Source organism: Saimiri boliviensis, chromosome 17 (genome assembly GCF_048565385.1).
Source record: "Saimiri boliviensis isolate mSaiBol1 chromosome 17, mSaiBol1.pri, whole genome shotgun sequence".
Classification (NCBI taxonomy): Eukaryota; Metazoa; Chordata; class Mammalia; order Primates; family Cebidae; genus Saimiri; species Saimiri boliviensis.
The window spans coordinates 36972886-36994986 of record NC_133465.1 but is presented as its reverse complement, the minus strand read 5'-3'; positions in this window follow the sequence as shown (position 1 = coordinate 36994986).

Below are 22101 nucleotides of genomic sequence, written 5' to 3'. Positions count from 1 at the left end.
AAAGAAGGCACACAAATGTAAAAATAAAATCATTACATTTAAGAATTGTAAACTTAGGATATCACAATGTGTTTAACAGACATGGTACTATTTACAGAATCTGAATTATTTAATCAAAACTGGATTCAAATACTGGCTCTACTATTATTAGCTATGCAATTTTGAAAAAGTACATTTCCATGAACATCATTCCTCATCTTTCTAAAGAAGGCAGTGGTCGTTTTTTCATGTTATATTACATAGTTCAGTCTCCCAGGGATAGCTGAATGATTCAGAGGCTAACATTTGACCAGCAATGACTAATCCAATGTTTTTCCCTAACAAACTGGAAATTTTAATTGAGATAAGACTGAAAGTCTTTGTAGTAGACTGATGTTGATACCAGTACTGTAGAGAGACCATAGACTCCTGCTTCTAAGGTACTATAGATTATCTTTTTACTTTGCATCTCCTCAGGCATGTTCAACTCTTTCTTTGATCCTGTGAGATAGCTACAGATTCTTCCAATAATTGTTGCTGAATTGCTTTAGGTTTTTTGTTGTTGTTGTTTGCTTGTTTTTGTATTTCGTCTTGTTTGTAGCTCTAGCTAGCTTTAACTTGCTTTTTCTTTCACGCAATCAGAATTTTGTCAGAAAGAAATAAGCATTAGGAAGGCAAATGCTATAAGTAAAAATTTCTGAAGTGTGGAATTAATCTAGGCAAAGTAGGAGCAGTGGTTCCCCATGATCTTAAACTGTGAATGATACAGTTTGGCTGTGTTATTCAAATGGCTGGCCCATCCAAATCTGATCTTGAATTGTAACTCCCATAGTTCCCATGTGTCATGGGAGGAAGCTGGTGGGAGGTAATTGAATCATGGGGGCAGGTCTTTCCTGTGCTGTTCTCATGATAGTGAATGAGTCTCATGGGATCTGATGGTTTTAAAAACAGGAGTTTCCCTGTACAAGCTATCTTCTCTTGTCTTCTGCCATGTGAGATATACCTTTCCCCTTCCACCATGATTGTGAGGCCTCCCCAGCCACGTGCAACTCTGAGTCCATTAAACCTTTTCCTTTGGTAAATTGTCCAGTCCCAGGTATGTCTTCATCAGCAGTGTCGAAACGAACTAATAAAGTATATTACATGATGCCACAGTAGTTATTGAAATGATTCTTCATTCTCATAGCCCCTGTGACTTGAGTGGCATGTGATCCAGGTTGCTTGACTGAATCATCAAATCTTTAAGACTCATTAGAAGGGATTAATTCGGTATATGCTCATGACCCAACCGAATTCACTAAGATTCAAGTCTAGGACTTTTGTTTGAATTGTTAGGAAGGAAGAGTATCTCTCTATTGCTTAATGAGGGACTAGAACACAAAACTAGTGCTACTACCAGCAGTCTTGGGAACTGAAGCAGAGAACTTGCCTAAGAATCAATACAGAGGAAAGCATAGCCAAGAAATGGGAGAATGTAAATTTGCTTGAGAAACTAGATGCAGCCAGACCTGCATATTATCTTGATACAAATACCAAATAAATACAGTTTTGTAAATATCATTTCCTTCTTTGATATCTTGGATACTTCTATAACAGTAAAGCTTTCAGTTTTATCTGTATTTAAATTACTATGGTATTGTCAAGTTGCATCAGCCAGCATCATATCAGTGGCTAAAAACTTTTGTGTTTTATTTATTTTTTTTTGAGACAGGGTCTCACTCTGTTGCCCAGGCTGGGGTGCAGGGGCACAGTTGCAGCTCATTGCAGCCTCACACTCTGTAGCTCCTAGCTTCCTAGATTATGCCTGAAATCCCAGAATTTTGCAAGGCCAAGGTGGGTACATCAGTTGAGCCCAAAAGTTTGACACCAGCCCAAGCAATACAGCAAAACCCTATTTCCACAAAAAAAAATTTAAAAATTAGCCAGGCATGGAGGTATGCACCTGTAATTCCAGCTACTCAGGACGCTGAGATGAGAGAATCACCCGAGCCTGGGAGGTAGAGGCTGCAGTGAGCTGATTGCACCACTGCACTCCAGCCTGGGTGACAAAGTGAGGCTCCGTCTCAAAACAAAGCAACTTTTAGCCACTGATACAATGCTGACTGGTGCAACTTGACAATATCATAAAAATTTAAATATAGATACAACCATTGTATTTGAAATGACAGTGTGTAGATGGTTTTTAATTACATATTTAAAGAATTTGTGGGTTTCTTTCTTTAATTTAGCCCAATTGCCTAAATGCCTGGCAAAGCTTGATGTTCTTGAGTTGCCTAACATATATAGATGATTCTATAAAAGAGAGAGTTCATCCTTTCTGGACAGCCAGAGGTAAGAGGATACACACTAGCTTATCCTTCTGCTATTGCATCTACTGGGAGTTACTAATTAGACATGTTTTTTCCCATGTTTCATTCCCATAGTCCCTGTGGCTTGGGTGGCATGTGATCCAGGACAAAAAGCCACCCAACTTTGTTGAACATTGAAGATCCTGGGCTGTCAGGCTGTATTAGTGAGACTCTTTTTCCACTTACTATCCTCTTGACTGGAATGCTTTATTTTTTTTCCCTACTATGTCTAAGAAAGACACGTGGTTGTCTCAAAGCTTACTTACGTTTTATCTATATTAATTGATTCTAATTCCATGTGTAAAAGCCCACTTTTTTAGAAGATAAAGAATCTGTTCTAATTACCACCTCTGATACTAGAAAATTTATTTCTGATCCCACTAATACACAGTTCTATATCTTAGATTTTTGAGGTACAGGAGCCAATAAATTCTTTTTGTCTCAAGCCAATTTGAATTGCATTTTTGCAATTTGAAGCCAAAAAAGTCTTAACTAATACAGTGGCTGGCCTATAACAATAGCCTTATCTAGTTTATAGCCTTGGGCAAGCTTGAGTATTATCTGCTCTTTCTTTCATCCTCAGATATTCTTTGCTGATGAGGCATATGTCTTTCTACTTCTTTACTCATCCCAATCCTCACATGTACAATGTAGCACAATAAGGTGCCCATGGAAGGCGTTGGTATTCAACAGATATTTACAAAGTCAACCCAAATGAGCATTAATATTGACTGGTTTTAAACATTTTTTAAGTATTTCTGTAAAGATAATTTACTTAATAGTGAGAGTCACACTCTGTGTATCTCTATATGCCCTGCACCTAAGAAAATCCTAAGCATATTTTTGTATAAATTAAGAAGCTAAAATTCCCTGGGTAGAGGAGTTAGAATGGATAACTGCCAGGGATAGGGTTCCTGTAGGCTATATAAAAATGTTGAATGAGAAATTTCTTTTTTTTGTAAGAAAGAACAAAAGGCAAAATCATAATAAGAAATGCCTAAAATAAGCAAAAGGTATACCAGAGGCTGTACAAAGGTTTGATGCCCTAGCGAAAATAGCATTGCTTATACTGCTTTAGTAATAGAAAGAGAAAGATTATACTCTCATAAGTTATATGGACACCCTCAATTAATTTTCATAATCCAGGCAAGGAGAAGGCCCAGTACTGCCATGTTGTGGAGATTACCATGTCAGTCAGGCTCCTGGATCATAGCAGCCCTAGGACAGCCAGTGGGGTCATATCCAAAAAGGACCATGACCCCTTAGGTGGATGATCCCACCTCTCTTATTTTCTTCTCCTTTCATTCCAGATTCACATATTACATTAAATCGGGGGGTGGGGAGGGGCAGTGAAAAAAGACTTTGAAGCTAACAATTTTAAAGTCTATGTTAGCAAAATCCCTAGTCCCTATATAGTCCTAAGGAGAAACTTTTCCCTAACTGAACTAAAGTTTTTTTGATAGTCTCATCTTTCCAAGCAGTCTAACACAAGCAGCCTAGTTATTTCTATTGCTGAAATGGACATAATACTACCTGCCCTATATTCCTATAGTTACTATAAGAACTGTTGCCAACATAAACTCATGTATGTGAAAGTACTTGTAAATTTGAACACATTTTATTGTTACAAGTTTTATTATTCTTCCTTATGCCTGAACCTGGTGTCTGGTCTTTCAGGATTTGGCTCTGAGTAAGTCAAGCACAAATACTGAATAGTTAGAATTAACTACTTGCTGCAAACAACAACCCCCTAATAATGGTGGCTTAGCATAGTATCTCCCTCATCTCATGCTCCATCATAGTCCGCAGTTTATTATTCATCCCAGTTTCTTGGATCTCATGGCCTCACCCAGATCTAGATTCAGAGTCCTCTCATTATACCAGCTGATGGGGAAACAGAAGGAGGACAGTGCATGGGAGGATGTTCTAAGCAGGTGCACATTATGTTTGCTTCCATTCTGTTACACGAAACTCAAATCACATTGCCCTGCCTAATTACAAATGGAACTGGACATGACAAGCTTGTTGGTACCCAAGAGAAGGAGCAGAATATGAATAGTTGTGAGCACCGGATCAGAGACACTTGGCCAAGGTTAATGAATTTACACAATTCTTCATCTTACATTTTGTGAAGAGATCTTCTCCATCCTTGTCCCCCACACCATCTGGTTTATAGACCCACTATAAAACCTAATAAAGTATACTGTAATCTTCTTGAGTGCAGGAACCTTTTTTTTTTTTACTTTATTCCCACAATGTTTAAATATAGTGGGCACACAAAATGTGTTAGTTGAATGTATAAAACTAGTCAGGTACCTGATTCCAACTCATTTAAAGAATTCAAGTCCAAAATCAGTGGTTGTTTCTTAAACACCTCCCACAGTGCCAAGTTGCTGCCAAGAAATGGATGCCTGACCAGAAAAGTTCTGAAACTCCACTTTCTAACCCAGAGACTTCTGTCACCTAATACAGAGCTTAGCACATAGTAAATGTAAATATTAATGGTGGTGATCAAGCTAGTAAGTGATTAAGTGAATAATTCAATGAATTAATAGGATACCAAACCAAAAGTTTTATAAATCCAGTGAGTTTGCAATTTAGATCATTTAGAAATCGGTAACATTAGTTTTCTTTTATTCTCTCATTCTTTTCTAGGTTTTTGACCCTGTCCCACATCAGTCTAACTGAAGAACTGGTAGATGAAAGACTCCAATTTTAGTTCTTGATTGAACACTAACTCTGTGTTCTTGGGCAACTCGGTGGATCCCAAGGCTGCCCCTCCCTCCTCTAAATCATAGCCTTTATTTGTCATTCACGTAGGACTTACGCACACACTAGCTGTACCAACTTGTTGTCTTGCATTAGTGTTATTTTTCAGATTGTCACATAAGTATTCATCTGGGGAGGATTTTTCTCCTCCAATTGATAGTGAACAATGCTAGAGTATATATGGCTCATGTATATTTTCTCTGTTACTTCTTATTGTCTAACAAAGTCACCTTTGCTATACAGAAAGGAGTAATTCAATACAGAATTCTGAGATTCGCCGAGGAACTGTTCTACATTCAGCAGATACTTTGGCTCTGAACACGTGCCAGTGCAACACTGAGCTGTACACCCAAGTCACAGTCCTTGCCATTAGGGAGCATCATCCAGTAGAGGAAGAAAGATATTAAACAAGTACTCATTATGCAATGTCATGAATGCCGTAAATAAGTATAAAGGATTATAAAGGAGAGGTGAAGAAATGTAATAAATTGCCTAGACTTTTAAGATCTCAGCTTTACCACTTATTGAACACTAACTGTTACTCTGACAAGCTATTTTAACCTCTCTGACCCAGAGTTTTCTCATCTGTAAAATTAGAATAATAACAGTATTCAACTTACATGGCCATAAAGAGAATTAAATATGTTAATATATGTAAAATGTTTAGAACTTTTAGAACTGTGCCTGATATCAGTAAATATGATCTATTATATTCATTGTTATTATTTTTATTATTTCTTATAAAGTACAATAATGATATGGTAAATAATATGCCTAGATTATGGTATATTTTAAATATGTATTTTAAAAATAGTTTTTGAAAGTGAGATTAATTTGAAATTGTTTTAAAAGGCATTGTATAAACCCAAGTTTTATTATTTACATAATTATAACTCTGTTGTTCTATCTTTGTAAGTCAAATGAATCCATATATACATATCAAAACTTAATTTGCACTAACCAAGTACATTATATTCATCTGTGGTCAGAATGGACTTGATACGTATCAGAGTTTTTACTTTCTGAGTTATTGCTGCAGCATGCTAACTCATGAAACCTTCCAGTTGCCGAGAAACCTTGACTGCTTTCTCTGCTGTTTGTGTGTGTGCAGAATTTCAAAAGTAAGATTCAGAGCCGAGTTGTTTCTGGAACTGGCAGGCTGGTAACATTGTTGAGTATATATATTCATAAGATTTTATGCTTTAGGATTGAAGTTTGAGAAAAGAATTTAGTGCAGGTAAGTTTGAATCAAAAATATAGGGGAGACTAGATATAGGGGAGCACTGGCAGGGGAATTATCTGGCATATGTCTCCCTGCTAGCCAGATGAATCATTTTTTAAGTCTTATAAGGAGAGGAAATAGCTCTAGAACTCACATGATAAAGTCTGATAAAAGATATGTGAGATTCTGGGAACAAATAGTGCTTCTTCAGGACATGTTACGAAGTGAGGCTGAATTGGAGTGAGGGCCATTTTTATCACTCCAGTCCTATTTCCAAGCTCATATTCTCTTGCCACGAATTCAATATACATTGAGTTCACCACCACGAGGGATGGCAGCTAACTCCCTGGAGCCAGCCTGCAAAGGTGCAGAGCCACAGTCAGGAGACTTGACAAGAAATAAGAGGCAAAGAACACACACAAACCTGCTTCTGAGCACAGGCATTCACATGCCAAAATCGTTAGCACTCCCAGATATAACTAGGGGAAACACTGAAAGTGGTTATTGGCTGGGCATGGTGGCTTACGCCTGTAATTCCAGCAATTTGGGAGGCCAAGACAGGTGGATACCTGAGATCAGGAGTCTGAGAACAGCCTGGCCAACGTGGTGAAACCCTGTCTCTACTAAAAATATAAAAATTAGCCAGGCATGGTGACAGCTGCCTGTAATTCCTGCTACTTGGGAGGCTGAGGCAGGAGAATCACTTGTACCCAAGAGGCAGAGGTGGCAGTGAGCCAAGATTGCACCACTGCACTCCAGCATGATTCTGAAAATTAGAATTAATGATCTGCATTGACAGGTGAGAAAACTGAAGCTCAGCAGAAGCAGGCCATTTTCAAAATTTGGAGTGGTAGGAGAGGTTTCAAATTCACTGCTCTGGAACCCATTCCCTTTTCAGAATATCCTACTGCTAAATTATTTCATAGTATGGCCTATGCTAGCTATACTAGCTATTCCATAATACCTACCTCTACAGAAAGAAACAACATAATTGAGTAAAATGGAATTGTAGACCTTCCTATCACCCAAAGCTACATTACTGCAACATCCACTACTTCTGCTATGTTCTGCAGCACATACATAAACACACAGACACACACAGACACACACTCTTTTACACAAAGCAACTCTTCTTTGTACCAGAGGCAGTGTGTTTTAATCAGCTAATATTTGGTTGAAAAAAATTAGAGAAAGAATAATTTCCATGTTACCCACTTGGCCAAGAGAAAGGCCAAGGAGCGAGCATATTCGGACCATGGTGTGGTGAGGTAGTGAAATGGTAGAAGTCATACCTTACACGTGCCTCTCTGAATCTGAATTCCTCCATCCCCAAGTGGTAGAAATGCTTAATTAAATCCATATTTTTAAGTACTCCAATCTTTTTAAATGTCATTATTTTTCACCTTTTGCATCTGGGTAAATATTCCTAATTTGGCACAAGAAAGGAAAGGCAGGTTCCAGAAACTATTCTGCTGCTAGGAGACCTTGGGGCCCGAAAATGAGTTTTTGACAAATTGGATAGGCTACCTCCTTGCCCTACACCTAGACAGCATGTGGCATTTCATAAAGTGGCTTCATCCCATCCACCCCCGAGCCCAACCTAGACCATGTTGTTCAGAGCCCTTCCAAGAACCATCTGCTGCCCAGAACATTGCTATTTCAACGTGATTTGGAATCTTCCAGGATTGTTGCTGCGAGCAAAGCATGTTTTTAAATAGAAGGCCTCAGTTATTTGGATTTGCATCTCCCAGTGATCTGTGCTGCTTTGTTGCTGAGGGCCATTTCTCTGCTGTATTCATCATTGTGCTTTTATGCTGACTATACACACTGTGGCCAAAAAGTCTCCTTCTATATATGATCCCAAACTGTCGATTATAAAAGGTTGAATTACAGTCTTGCAAAAGTATATATATTTTTTAGATTTAATAAGCCAGTGTTTTTTTTTAAGTATTTCTATACATTCAGCTTTAATTTGGAATAATATCTTCACTGGACCCAAGAGATTTTCTGTAATTTTATGATTATTAAAGGCTTCAGCTCTCCCATAGTGTCCAAATTAAACCAGAAAGAACTGAAATTCCCCACCATAAGGAATTAATTTTTCCCTTCTCTGGTTCCCACAGTACTCCATGCTTACCTTTAATTTTCTATTAACTAGCTGTCATAATTGTTTGTTTCCATTGTTCTTTCCCAGGAGCCAATAAGTGCCTCAAAGGCAATGTATTTCAGTTATCTTTTAATCCGCAAAGCCTAACCAAGTACTTGGTACTACCTGATGGGTATCCTGTACATAACTTTTTGGATTAAAAATTTACATGTCATGACAATTATTTTAATGCCCTCAGGCACTGTCCTAGATCTTCTTACTTTTTCTCATGCTCACCTGCTCTTTATGAATTACCAGAGTCCTGCCACCCAGCTGTTCCTGAAAGCACAAAAGGATACTTAATTCTAAGAAAGGGGACATAGAATTATTGGAAAGTTAATGAATATGATATTGAGATTTCCCTGCTTCTTTGCCCTCTACACTCCATTTTCCCCCATGTTTTTTCAAGCTCAAACTTCCCATTATCTATACTACTACCGGGAACCCATAGTGTAGGTAATTCAAAATAGATTATCTAAATAAGCCCCGATACTTTTGTGAGAATGTATCATATAGATGCAAGAGCCCTGGCTTGAGAAACATAAGGCTAAAATCACACTCCTTACTTAAAGAACTTGGATGAGTCACTCAACCTTTCTGAAACTCAATTTCTTCACCCGCAGTGCTTAACTTGCTTAGCCATCGGACTGATGCCTGGATCACGTAAGTCGTTCAGTAGTCTACAAATCATAAAGCACAATACACATCAAAGACTATGTGAGTATTACATCTGGGATGAATTTTCTGATGACAAGGAGTGACAAATAAGTTAGCATCAGATTAATAGTTGGTATTCTGCCAAGTAAATATTAAAATTAGTTTATAGTCCCCAAGTGACAATGTGGGGAGGTGACCTAGCTAACTACTAAGTGCAGGAATAGCTGGATGGGGTTACGAAGAGCCGTGATAGATCCACTATATGGCCAATTCCTCTGCTGATAATTAAGAGTTGACTAATTCACATCAAGGGCACAAGATGGCACCTTGCACTGCCGTTATCCATATGGTGAAAAAAACGAAGGTTGCTTGTGCCAAATGCAGATCCAATTAAAACTTGGAAAGGTTGCTGCATTATCACATTTGCAGCCATAATTAAATTTGCGAACTGAGAAGAGCTGCCAAGCTTGTCTCTCTGTTTTGGAAGGTGGGACATCTGTTAACATTAGTATGGACATGGGCATGGGGGAAATCACAAAAATTCGGCTTCAAAATGAACATTCAGAATAAACCATAGTTTATTTTAAGGCTGTGAATACTAAGCCCTCTATATTGTTTAATACGCTACAGTTTTTTTTAAGCTAATTTCTGGGTTTTTTAAAATATATAGATGACTTTTCCCTACCATTCTTCATTTCTAGAGTCAAAGCTTTTAAACACTAGAATGTATATATTACTGCAATTTCAACAAAGAAGGTGATTTAAGATTAGAAGCAAGAAGCTTTAAGGAAGACTCTTAATACTTCCTATGGAGCCACCAGACAGCACTGGAATTTTATGTGGCTTGATTCAACCACCTATCAGAGGCAGCAAAGCTAGAGGGCTTTGGAGCATGCAGTTAAATAACATTAATATATTTGCATAATTTGTTACAGACAATATAAACTTTCTCATTTGCAAATTTTTTTAACTGTGTAGTAATCTTATGTGTAGCTGTATCTTCATTTTGCAGAAAAGTAAATGAGGTTCTGATACATTAAGTGACATGCTGATAGTGTCACACCCACATGAAAGAGAGACCAAGACCAAGAACCCAGGTTTTAAAAATTTTATTCCACATATATGTAATTAATTTATAAACCACATAAATTTATGTCAATACAGCCACTCTCTCACTCATAAAAAGCCAAATGTTTTTGTCCAAGCATTTTTTTAACTTTATAATTCTGAAAAGTGAACTACAATTGATTTCCTGGCTAATAAGATGAAGCTGTCAATTAAAAAATGAACCAAAATTCCCTCAAAATAGCACTGGCATATACTGCATTGAACTATGAAAAAACGAAAAACAGAATTCATTTGGCACTGGTTTAAAAATACCAAAATGAGAAAGGAAAAGAGGTATCAGGAAAGCACTCTACACTGAGAGATCTGAGTTCTGTTCCTTGTGGCATAAGCCGGGCCAAATTCATTTTAGCATCATTTCCATAACAGGTAAAGAGATGCAGCTGAACTTAATTCTCTCTAAGATCCCTCTCATGATTCCATAAAGGACATTGAGCTGGAATCTCCACCTTACACTTTACCGATATATTGTCAGACCTGAGTTTGAATAACTTTAAGTGCATGCAGGCTTCACACTTAGTAATACTTTCTGTACAGTAATGTAGCCCACAGACTCTTACAAATCACAGCGAGTCTTAAATGACAATAAACCTAGCCAAGGGAGCAAACAAATTAGCTCTGCAATTAATTACATGACAACAAAAGAGATCTTGGAGCAGTGATTTAAATTAGCAGGATTCTAAGAAGAGAAGGCAGATTGCTAAGCATGATCAGTTGGTCTTGAGTGGTCATTGAGCTTTATATGAAAGGTGTCTCAAAAGAAAGAATATGGAAAACTGAAAATGTAGAGCATTGTGGAATTGTTTGAAAAGTCAGAATTTTTCAAAGAGGCCTTAGCTTGGTATTCCTGATACAAAAGCAAGACGCTATACAAGTTTGTAGTCTATGAAGGCCTTCACACACGTGGCTTTGATCTCACTTCAAGTCTGTGAAGTATAAAAAGGGTGTTACATTCCCCAGTTAATAGGTGAAGAAGGAGGCAGAGGTGCATTAAGGGTTATGTCCAAAGTAACACTCAGGAAGTCTTCCATGGATTTGCACGCACTGGAGCACCCGTTAAAAGCCCACAATAGCAGAAAATAAGCCATCAAAAGTGAATAATTCAAACAGCCCTTCCCTCACCGCAAAAAGCAACCAGATGAAACAACCAAAGATTCAGAAACATACATTTCAGTAGAATTTGTGTTCAGACTTTCTGAGACTCTTGCATGCGGCCAGGACAACGTAATGCAGCATTTTAGTTGAATTTTCACTTATTACAGGAAATAATTTTTCTTTGAAATATATATAACATAATCAAACCATAGATGATTAAGTGAATCATTTTTCCTTTGGACACAATCATCTTTGACCTTATAATTATTATTATGACATATGTATTAGTAACAGAGCACATTACAATAAGATGTAATTTACAAAGATAAATTTCTCCAATGTTATATGAGCTTAACTTTCTCATTGAAGTCCTGTGATTGAAGTAATCTTCTTTCATATTTTACCTAGTGAACAAGCCATTAAAACTCAGCTCACCTCTGGAAGCATTTCTGACCTCCGAATCCAGTTTCCAACAAAAATTACATTTGATTATTTTGTCTTTACCCCATTGGACTATAAGCTCTTCGAGGTCAGGGGTCACACCTAATTTATTCTTGTATCCTGGTCTCCTGCCACTTAGAAGTGCTCAATAAATGAGAATGAACAGATGGATGAAAGAAGGAACTGGAGTATATAATCCAGGTAACATACTGGGAAATGCAATTTAACACAATTTACTGCATTTATTATTTGAGCTGTTTGGCCAATATTGTAGAATGTTCAACAGAGTCTATATTTTAACTGTGTTTAAATTAAACACAAACTGCCTTCTCAGGAGACAGAGACTCTCAAAATCATAGGCTGGATGAGGTCTCCAGGAACCATCTGGTCCATCCATGCCTGCAGGCAAGTGAGTGTCTAAATAATCCAGGAACTTTTCTGTTTTATTTAAAGCTCCCCTTTTTTTTCCCTTAAAGCAAGAAAAGAAAGAGAAGGCAAACGTCTCCCTTTGTGGAGCTTCTGGTTTCCATCCAGAAGAATCCCGTTCCCTTGCCCTGACCCTTTAGAAAAGAAGGGACTTCGAAAGTCCCTGGAAAACTGCCTCATGCATGAATTTGTCCCTGTTCATATTTTCTTCTCCAATCTTTTACTAGCATAATCTCTTCCTCTCTCACACACACTTTCAACTACAGAACAGAACGTCCATTTCACACTGTTCAAAATCCCTGTCTCATTTTTCAGTGCTAAAACGAAACAGTGCCCTGCAGATTTTCAGACACTCATTCTTTTAAAGGCATTGCTGTGAACCAAGTTCATTGGCTGTGGGTTTAATAAACTCTCCCGGGCACTGGTATCTTTCAGTCTGTCAATTTAGAAATCCTTTCTTGAGCACCATAGATCACTGCAGAGAGAGAAGTGCACTCACAAAGAGAGACAGCAGGAAAACACCAGAATGCAAAGAAATGAATGGCTTGAAGGCTGCCACTGATGAAAATAATTAATAGCCCAGTTGTAAATAAAATCACTTTAAGAAAATGAGATACCACTATCAGAAAGGGGTTGTTTATGTTCTGGCAACTTCAGGGGTAATAAACACAACATACATTAAGAAATACTCAAGATGTGCATTTAAAAATTCTTAGGTTGCCTACTCAGCACTCCACCCCTCTGCCCAAAAGGCTAAGATATAAACAGCTATATCAGTGGACTTGTTCCTTATTTGCTTAATTTATTTTACCCTCAGATAAAACACAGATCAGGTTGAGGTCCAACTTTCCTTAAGGAAAGCACATTTTCTTCTCTCTTTTTTAAACCTGATCGTATTTGCTATTTACATACTTTACAACCTGCCCACATACTGCCTTGCGTTGCTTTTTTAATTGTGTATGTTTAAATGTCTTGTTTCACTCAATGCGATTATAAACTACTTGAGGGTAGGAATAATGTCTTATATTTATCTTGTCTGATGCACAACAGCTGGCAGAGTGAAATGCACAACACAGGTGCTTCACATAAACTCTTTGATACAAATGAAATGAGAAACTTGGGAAACTGAGAAAGTTTGATTCGTCATTCCTTCTGGATTTAAGAGAAATGCTATCGCAGAGCTTTCTCAACTCATGCATTATTGATTTTTACAGGTGCCACCTTTTTCTAAGGAGAGATGGGGCACTAACAACCAACCACACTATGTTACTCTAATCAGCAACAATTGCAGTCTTATCTTAATCAGAACCCATTGTGCAGTTAGGATGGGTCCTCTAAATGACAATCATCTTACCATTGTTAAATAGTGAATGCACCTTAATATCATCAAAGCAGAAAACTGCCCCAAAGAGTTCTCTTAAGTAATCATACTGAAAGATTAGGCACCAGCAGGTAATTGGCCTTATCTTTCTTTGGGAAACTTAGAAGAGACTTGAAGTTGAATAAATCACCATAACAATTGTAAGAACAAATCACTATGGGCAATTTGATATCTTTGTACCTTCACACACATGGGGAAGATCATTTTATAGTAATGATTTTCATATCATACTCAGCTCTGTGAGTCTGAGTGAATAATGTTCCCCTTCCCCCATCCAAAACAGTGTACCTGAATTGACTCAGACCTAAGTTTTCCTAGAGATATGAATCACTTTTCCATTTCTTGGAAGATATTAAAACCCTAGACCAACAGTGGAAGTATTGGCCCCTTCAACCAAAGGAGGGATCAGAGGGTGCTAAAAAGATATTTTGGAAAATGAAAGTAAGGCAAACAACAGGATTTGATTGGTGAGATCTGACAAATTATTTTTTTAAAAAAGTCATGTTAACTTATTGGAGGACTACATTTTTTACTTATTCAATCTATATGCATTAAGCACCTACTATATGCAAATAACTGTGCTGAGAAATGCAGACATACAAAAATAAAGAAGCATCCCAAGCTTTAAAAAACTCTGTAATACAGTATAAAGTATCTTATTATACAGAAGAAATACTAAGTCACCACACTACACTTTGAATGTTTGGCCCCTCCAAAAATCATGAATTCCATTGTAGTAATATTAAGTTAGATATTTAAGAAATGATTAGGACGTGAGAGCTCTGCCAACAAAGGTAAGATTAATGCCAGGGCAAGTTTGGCTCCCTTCTCACTCTCTCGGCTCTACCACCTCCTGTGATGTGAGCATTCAGCTTTCCTCCCCTCCGAAAGATGCAGCATGCAAGGTTCTATCTAGGAAGAAGGAAGCAGCCTCACAAGACACCAGTGTGCCAGTGCCTTGAACTTAGACTTTCCAGCTTCAAGAACCAGGAGCCAACAAATTTCTGTTCTTATAAATTATCAAGTCTATTACAGCAGCACAAAATGAACAAAAACACACCATAAGGCAATTGAAAAGGAACACCAGTGTGTTTGATATGATAATTCAGTGTCTCATACCTGACATTTCATGGAGATTATGATTCCACAGGTTTGCCAATGCCTAAGAATCTGTATGTCTTTACAAAGCTCAACTGATTCTCATAACTAGTCAAATTTAAGAGGGCTCCAATTATAGAAATTGTAGTTAAGTTGGAGTATGGGACAATTTACACATAGAATAATCAGCACAGAATTAGGAAAGTCATGTCTGTTGATATGCTTTTGAAGATCACATAAAATTTCTACAGTTAGAGAAATGTAGGCATGGAAAACATTCCAGGTTAAGGGAACAACTTGAGCAAAGCACCGAAGGAAGTCACGAAGTGTATCGGGGAGAGAGGGAAATCAATCAAGAAAGGAATGTTGAGCCAGAAAACAGAGGGTATTGATGAATAAGACAATAAACAAGTTTAGACTTTAATCATCAAGGCCTGGCAAAATAAATGATAACTTTTCAACAGAAGAAAAGTATAATCAAACTATTGCTTTATGAAGAATTATTTAGCAAACAAGAGTTCACAAGATGGATTGTATTAGTGAAAACATTGGAATATTAGAAACAACAATAGGGGCCATGATAATAGCTAAAGCAGAAGTGGCACACTGAACTAGGAAAGTGGCAGTGGAAAAGGGATACTTCAGCAAAGGACGCCTTGAAAGGAAATCATCTGCACAACTAGGGCACTTATCACACATGGAAAGAAAGGAGAAGAGGTAGTTGACTAGCTGTTGCTAAGTCATGGAAGATCGAAGGTATTATTAAAACAAAAAGAAAAAATTGAGAAGTTGAGCTAGTTTGACAATATAGGGATGGGGTTGGGAAGATGGTAATTTCAATATTAGAGTTATTTATGTATTTAGTGTTTGAAGAACATCTGACTGAAAATATCTGGTATAGAGATGGGAGGGTGATCAGGCCCTTTGGTTCTTGCTGAGCTTTGTGACTCCAACCCTTTCTGCACAATACAGGGCATGGATAAGAAAATCTCCATGCTCCAGCCAGGCACGGTGGCTCACGCCTGTAATCCAGCACTTTGGGAGACTGAGGCAGGTGGATCAACTGAGGTCAAGAGTTTGAGACTAGCCTGGCCAACATGGTGAAACTTCATCTCTACTAAAAATACAAAAACAATTAGCTGGGCATGGTGGCATATGCCTGTAGTCCAAGCTACTCAGAGAGGCTGAGGCAGGAGAATCATTTGAACCCAGGAGGTGGAGGTTGCAGTGTTCCAAGATCCCACCATCCTGTGACTGCACTCCAGCCTGGGTGACAGAAGGAGACTCCTTCTCAAAAGAAAAAAAAGAATAGAAAAAAAGAAAATCTTCATGCTCCATTCTAATACTCCTATTTTTTGAAATTACTCCCTCGGAGGCAGCATTATTCAAATAACTTAATATTAAAAGGTCTTAAGTTCTTTAATTGTTAATTATAGAATGCCTTCACCATTTTGGATTTTGCCCCCTTAGTTATTATTCATTGTCATCTTATTGCCATTTGAAATGCTTCTCCAGCACAATACCTATATTCTCTTGGAAGTGTAAATTACATCTCCTGTTTCTGCTGCTGACCCTACTCTGCTCCTTTTGAACAGATTCTCAGTCTTCTACATGCCATGCCATGCTTTTCCCAGGTGAGAATATGAGTTTTCAAAAGGTACTTCAATGTACAGATCACCTGAGTAAGAAAAGAAACCTCATACTTACAGGGACCAGTGGTTTCCTGTGTGGTGTAGATATTGCACTCCTGGGTCTTATTTTTTTTTCTGATAAAATTGCAAAGCGGACAAAAAAAAATAGCATAATGTGAATCTATTCTTATGACAGTAATTGTAATGAGGATGGGAAATGGTACAATTTAAGCATTTGACACCTGAAGCTCTACTTGGTAAAAATCTAATCTATCTTTCATTAGTGTTTCCTCTCAGAAGATCCCATGGGACAGGATAGAAGCCCCTGCACCGCTTGCAATCAGATTAGTCCATCTGGCTTCCTGCCATCTCTCAATGCTAACCTCTAAACAACAGTCACATGCAGACCGACACTCAAGTGACTTTCTTTCTTGTTTCATCCAGGGAAGAAAATATAGTCCATGGTGGCAAAATATCACGTTAACAGTGCATGCAGAAAGATATTGCTTTCACAAAAGCTACAGGGTGGATTTTTTATGGTACTTAACTAAAGAACTCCAAAATGTCCAAATCATGCCCTGATGACTACTCTCTTGCCAAGTAATATTTCTAAAAGAGCTTAACAGCAAAGAAATTTTAACAACTAATTAATATAATCCCTCTTTGTTTTTAGCTAAGCTTTGCCCAATACTTCTTGATGACAAGTGCCAATAATAATTGAGTAGTGATGCATGGTTTAGATCCAAGGCCTTTGCATGATACTTCTCTTATGCAAGCCTATATCCAACTTTTACCACGCCCAGAGCCAGAGCAATAAACAATATTCAGGTAGAGAAAGAAAGGAAGATGGCTAACCCCATTAGTAGACTATCTCAGTTTACTAGTTTCAAGGCCTAAAGAAGTAGTGACCAGATTGAATAATCTGTAAAACAAAACAAAACAAAAAAACTGTAAAAACTAATAAACAAATTCCATAAAGATTCAGGATACAGAATCAATGTGCAAAGCCTTTCAAAACACAGCAACCCCGGCCACTGGTGAACCTCATCCAATTAATATCTTGAGTTTGAAATTATGGGTCAATAAAGTACTGCTCATAGGCCAAATCCAACCTACTGTTTGTTTTTGTAGAAGTTTTATCTGGACAACACCATACCCGTTTGCTTACATGTTGAAATGACATGTTGCCAGGGATAGCACCTGAAGTTCTTTGTCTCATGTTCAAGGAAATTGAGGACATGGACACACCAAGGGTGAGGTTAGAGCAGAAGTTTAATAGATGAAAGAAAAATAACAGCTCTCTGTTGCAGAGAGGGCTCCCAAAAAGGATAGCCATTCTACAGTGAAATGCAAGGGTTTTTATAAATGAGCTAGTGGAGAGGGGCTATCTTATCTACATAAGGCACAAAAAATGTTTAGGACCAAATGTGCCATCCGCATAGAGCACAAATCTGTGGCAGCCCCACTCCAACCTTTTATTATGAAGGCAATTCCTTTGCCTGAACTACTCCTCCACATTGCTTTCCTACTGTGCATGTGCCAAAAAAGAGGAGGTGGAGCCCCCATGGTGAACATGCCTGGCCAGAGGTACCCCTTTCTATCTGTGCAGCTGCAGTCATCCCTGCCCCCATGCAAGCTCCCAGCTTCTTTATCGATGTTTGCAGCCTGATCTTCCAGGCTGCTCTTTGTTAGAAAAAAAGTGATTTCTTGGGCTGCTTTTTGTTAGAAGGGAAGTTCTGCCAAGGACTCTTTGCCCCAGCTGCCTAGCTAGTCTCTTTTTTTTACCTCCTTTCTCATTGTTGTTTGTGGCTACTTTTACTCCATGGTGGCAGAGGGTAAGAGTTGCTACAAAAACTACATGGTCTGCAAAACCTAAAATATTTACTTTCTGGCCATTTACAGAAAAAGTTTGCTAATTTCTGCTCTAAATTATATTTATAAATTATCCTTCCCTATGGAAAAAGCAGAGAAAAAAGAAGAGAAGCAGGGGGCATTTTCTTCCTAGTTAACTATCTCACTTCTGTTACTCCATTGGCTTAACAATCAAACCAATAGGGGTATGGCTTCCCCTCAGGGTCCCCCTTGGAGCCATTGGATATACAGATATACAAGGGTCTTGCTTTCTCTTTCTCTTTCATATAGTGTTTCAGTGAGACCACAGATTTTTTTTTCTCACTTCTGTGATCTATCCTTGGGACATATAAAAAGATATTTATCATATTATATTTATAATACACAAAAATTGGAAAAACCTGTATATACAACAATAGGGAAAGAGCAGAGCCATATATTATAGCATGAAATATACTGTCTTCCATAAGAATGATACTACGGACTTTGGGGACTTGGGAGGAAGAGTGGGAGGGAGGTGAGGGATAAAAGACTACAAATATGGTGCAGTGTATACTGCTTGGGTGATGGGTGCACCAAGCCCTCACAAATCACTGCTAAATAACTTACTCATGTAACCAAATTCCACCTGTGCCCCAATAACTGATGGGAAAATAAAAATAAAAGAAAAAGAAATAAAATAAATATAGGGTCTTCAAACAATACAGAATATATTTTATATTAAAAGTTCCAAATAAAGGTGAGATACAAAATTATATAATCAGTGTTCTCAAAACTTTAAAAGCAAACACACATATGCAGGCACACATTGTTAAGCGGAGAATTGTGTGACACGATTAATTTATTTCTTTTGTATTTTTTTTGAAGTTTCCAAATTTTTCTATAATATACCATGAGTTATGTTTAAAATATTAAGAAAAAGTTGAAAACCACCATTCTTCAGTGTCTTCTCAAAGCTTCTGTGCAATAAATTCCAAAACCTCTTCTTCTAGTTCGTGGGTGTTCAGGAATACATTCATTTCTGGCTTCTTGGATTAATGATAAAAGGAGAGTGTTTTGTGAGCCATCTCAGACCCTGGGGCTCCAGTGTTTTAATCTCCAGGGAATAAGGCCAGACTGATACAGCATTCAGAACTCTAGTAACTTAAAATAGCGGGAAGGAATCACAAAAACACCTTCCTTAGTAGGTGCCACAAGAGATAAATGAAGGGAAAGAGGATAGGACAGCTCATCGTTTTCTGACTCTTGAATCTGTTCCCAGGGCAAAGAAACAACCACTGCAGTGGGTCATTCTATCTAGAAAAATAGACTGCCCCAACATCTTTCTTATCAGCTTGTTTCCTTTTATTGGTAATTCTTACTGACATTTTAAGGTTTTTTTTTTTACTTTTAATTTCCTTTATGATAGAAGAAAAAAATATTTAAGAAAGAAAGTAATAAAACCCTCTAGTGAGCATTGCTTTGATGGGCAGATTTGCTTCAGTGAGCTATACAGAGTAATCCCCAGCAAAGTTACACATAATGAAAGGCACCCTCTGTGTTGGAGAGTCAGCATTGCATAAAATTGAGAAGCAATTTGTTTCTACCTCTGCTCTCCATAGGTAACTATTGCTTCAGGAACATGCCAACTATGCTAAATGCCATTTACCAGCATGGGGCTTACAAGCTGACTTCAGAAAGGGTCACTGTGGCAGCCTGGGAAGGAAGACCCTCCAGTTTCATATGAGAATAAGATGTTCAGCATCAGTTTGATGCCAAATATCTTAACCTGGCTCCCATATCAGTCATGATAAATATTACCTACACATAAATACACACACACACACACACACACACACACACACACACACACACACAGACACAAACTACTTCCCTTAGAGTCTTTCTTCCTCCCACTCAAGTTTTACCAAGCAGTTATTTTATTCTTATTACAAGTAAGTCTGTGCTATATCACCTCATTTCTCATTAATAGTCCCCTTTATATTATGGGACCCTGATATGCAAGGGAAGCTTAATAAATATTTGTTCAAATAATCCAGATATGGGTTAGCACTATAGGTTTGGTCTTACTAACAAACATTCTTTAGTAGATTCTACTGTCTCAATTCAGGTCAAAAGCTAGCAACACAAACCAGCTTGCCCAAAAGAGGAAGAGAGAATCCAAGGCAGACAATATCCTCAAGTCCAAACAGGTTAAGTAGAATTAGAATATTCCATCTAAAAAGAGCAGGCCTCTAGCCATTGGGTAAAAGCTCAGAGGCAGTTCTCTGATTTCTAGGAGGACACTAAGGTTAAAGATTAGTTCCTAGCCCTAGATGGCTTATAGTAATTTTGTTGGCCTCAGGTCAGAATTTTCCTGGTATTGGAGTAGGCTTGAATCTACAAAAGGTAATTAAGTATTAAATACATAAAGAGGAGAGGGATACAGAAGATGGTAAATCGGGCAAGTTATGACCCTTGCTCCATTCACATGGAATACACTGATTAGCTGGGAATTGTGAGTATCCTGATAATCAATTTTCCCCTGAATTTTGTAAGCATATATGTATCCTTTTCATGAACAGCTTTATTTCGCATACTAACCATCCCAAGAAACAAACTTACATGCCATATGAGCCTAGTTTGTCAGAAAAAGCCCAGAGCCCAATAGGTATATGGACTTTAAAACTGTCATTAATGTACTAACTTACTTCAACATTTTGTCTCCTTTCCCATGTTATCTTATTTCATTTTCACAAGAACACATTAAAGTAGGTATTTCATTCCCATTTATACAGATGAGGAAAGTTAAATTTGAAGTGTGTGCACAGAAGAGCAGAACTTGGATCTGAACCCAGTTCTCTTGGATGCAAAGCCCTACTTCTCAGTTGCTCTTTTAAAATTGTTTGGAATCTTACTAACTGGTCACGTAGCCGTTTACACTTTCAATTGAAAAGTTACAATTTAAAATGTGTAGCGGGAAACAAGCAGAGGAGCCATATGGGAAAGAAGTCAATATGAACTCAAAAACTCTTACAGTCTCATCAAGCAATAAAAATAAATCATTGAGCTATAACAAATCAAAAGGGTTTTTCTTCCACCCCCAGCCCCGTTGTCTTCTCTTTACAATCTCGATCAATGAGTTGAAGCTATATTACCCAATAATGAGCCAACTATAGTTCATATAACACCTAAAAATATTATCATAGTCATGATCTCCTGAAATTCCACCACCAAGATAGACATTGATGAAAACACTTTGGTGTACAGTACTGCCTCCCCATCAGTGTCATTTATATATATTAGATATAATTATATGCACTATAACTATATATTTAATTGTATCTACTATACATAACTTAAATATGTATTATAACTTAAATAATAAACTGTTTTTACTTTTTGCAGTTTTTATTATTTTCTTTATCATGCAAGGCATTTTACACCAACCTTTTAGTTTGAAAATTTTCATATGTATACAAAAGTTTAAATAATTGGTCAGTCAACAAGAATATACCCACCACTGAGGTTTAATATTAATTAAGTATCTGGCTATATTTAATTTATCACATATTCATCTATTCTTCCTCTATATATTTATCAATCAATTCTGATACATTTTAAAGTAAATATTACAGCTAACAATAGATATAATCTCTAAATGTTTTAGCATGTATATCATTAACTAGCATGCAATAAAAATTTCTTAATTGACATCTGTATAAAATACACCTTTTCTGAATTATCAACTATTTTCTTAAAGTGGAGTTTTGAAAAGAGAATTACTGGCTCAAAATTCATGAATATTTTAAGGCTGTTCACACATATAATCAAATTGCTTTTCAAAACAGATTTTGACAAGTTATATTTCTAACAGCAGTGCATATAAGTGCCCACCTAACTGTATCCTTGTGAATATTAAGTATTAACTTCTTTGTTAATATGGTAACAGA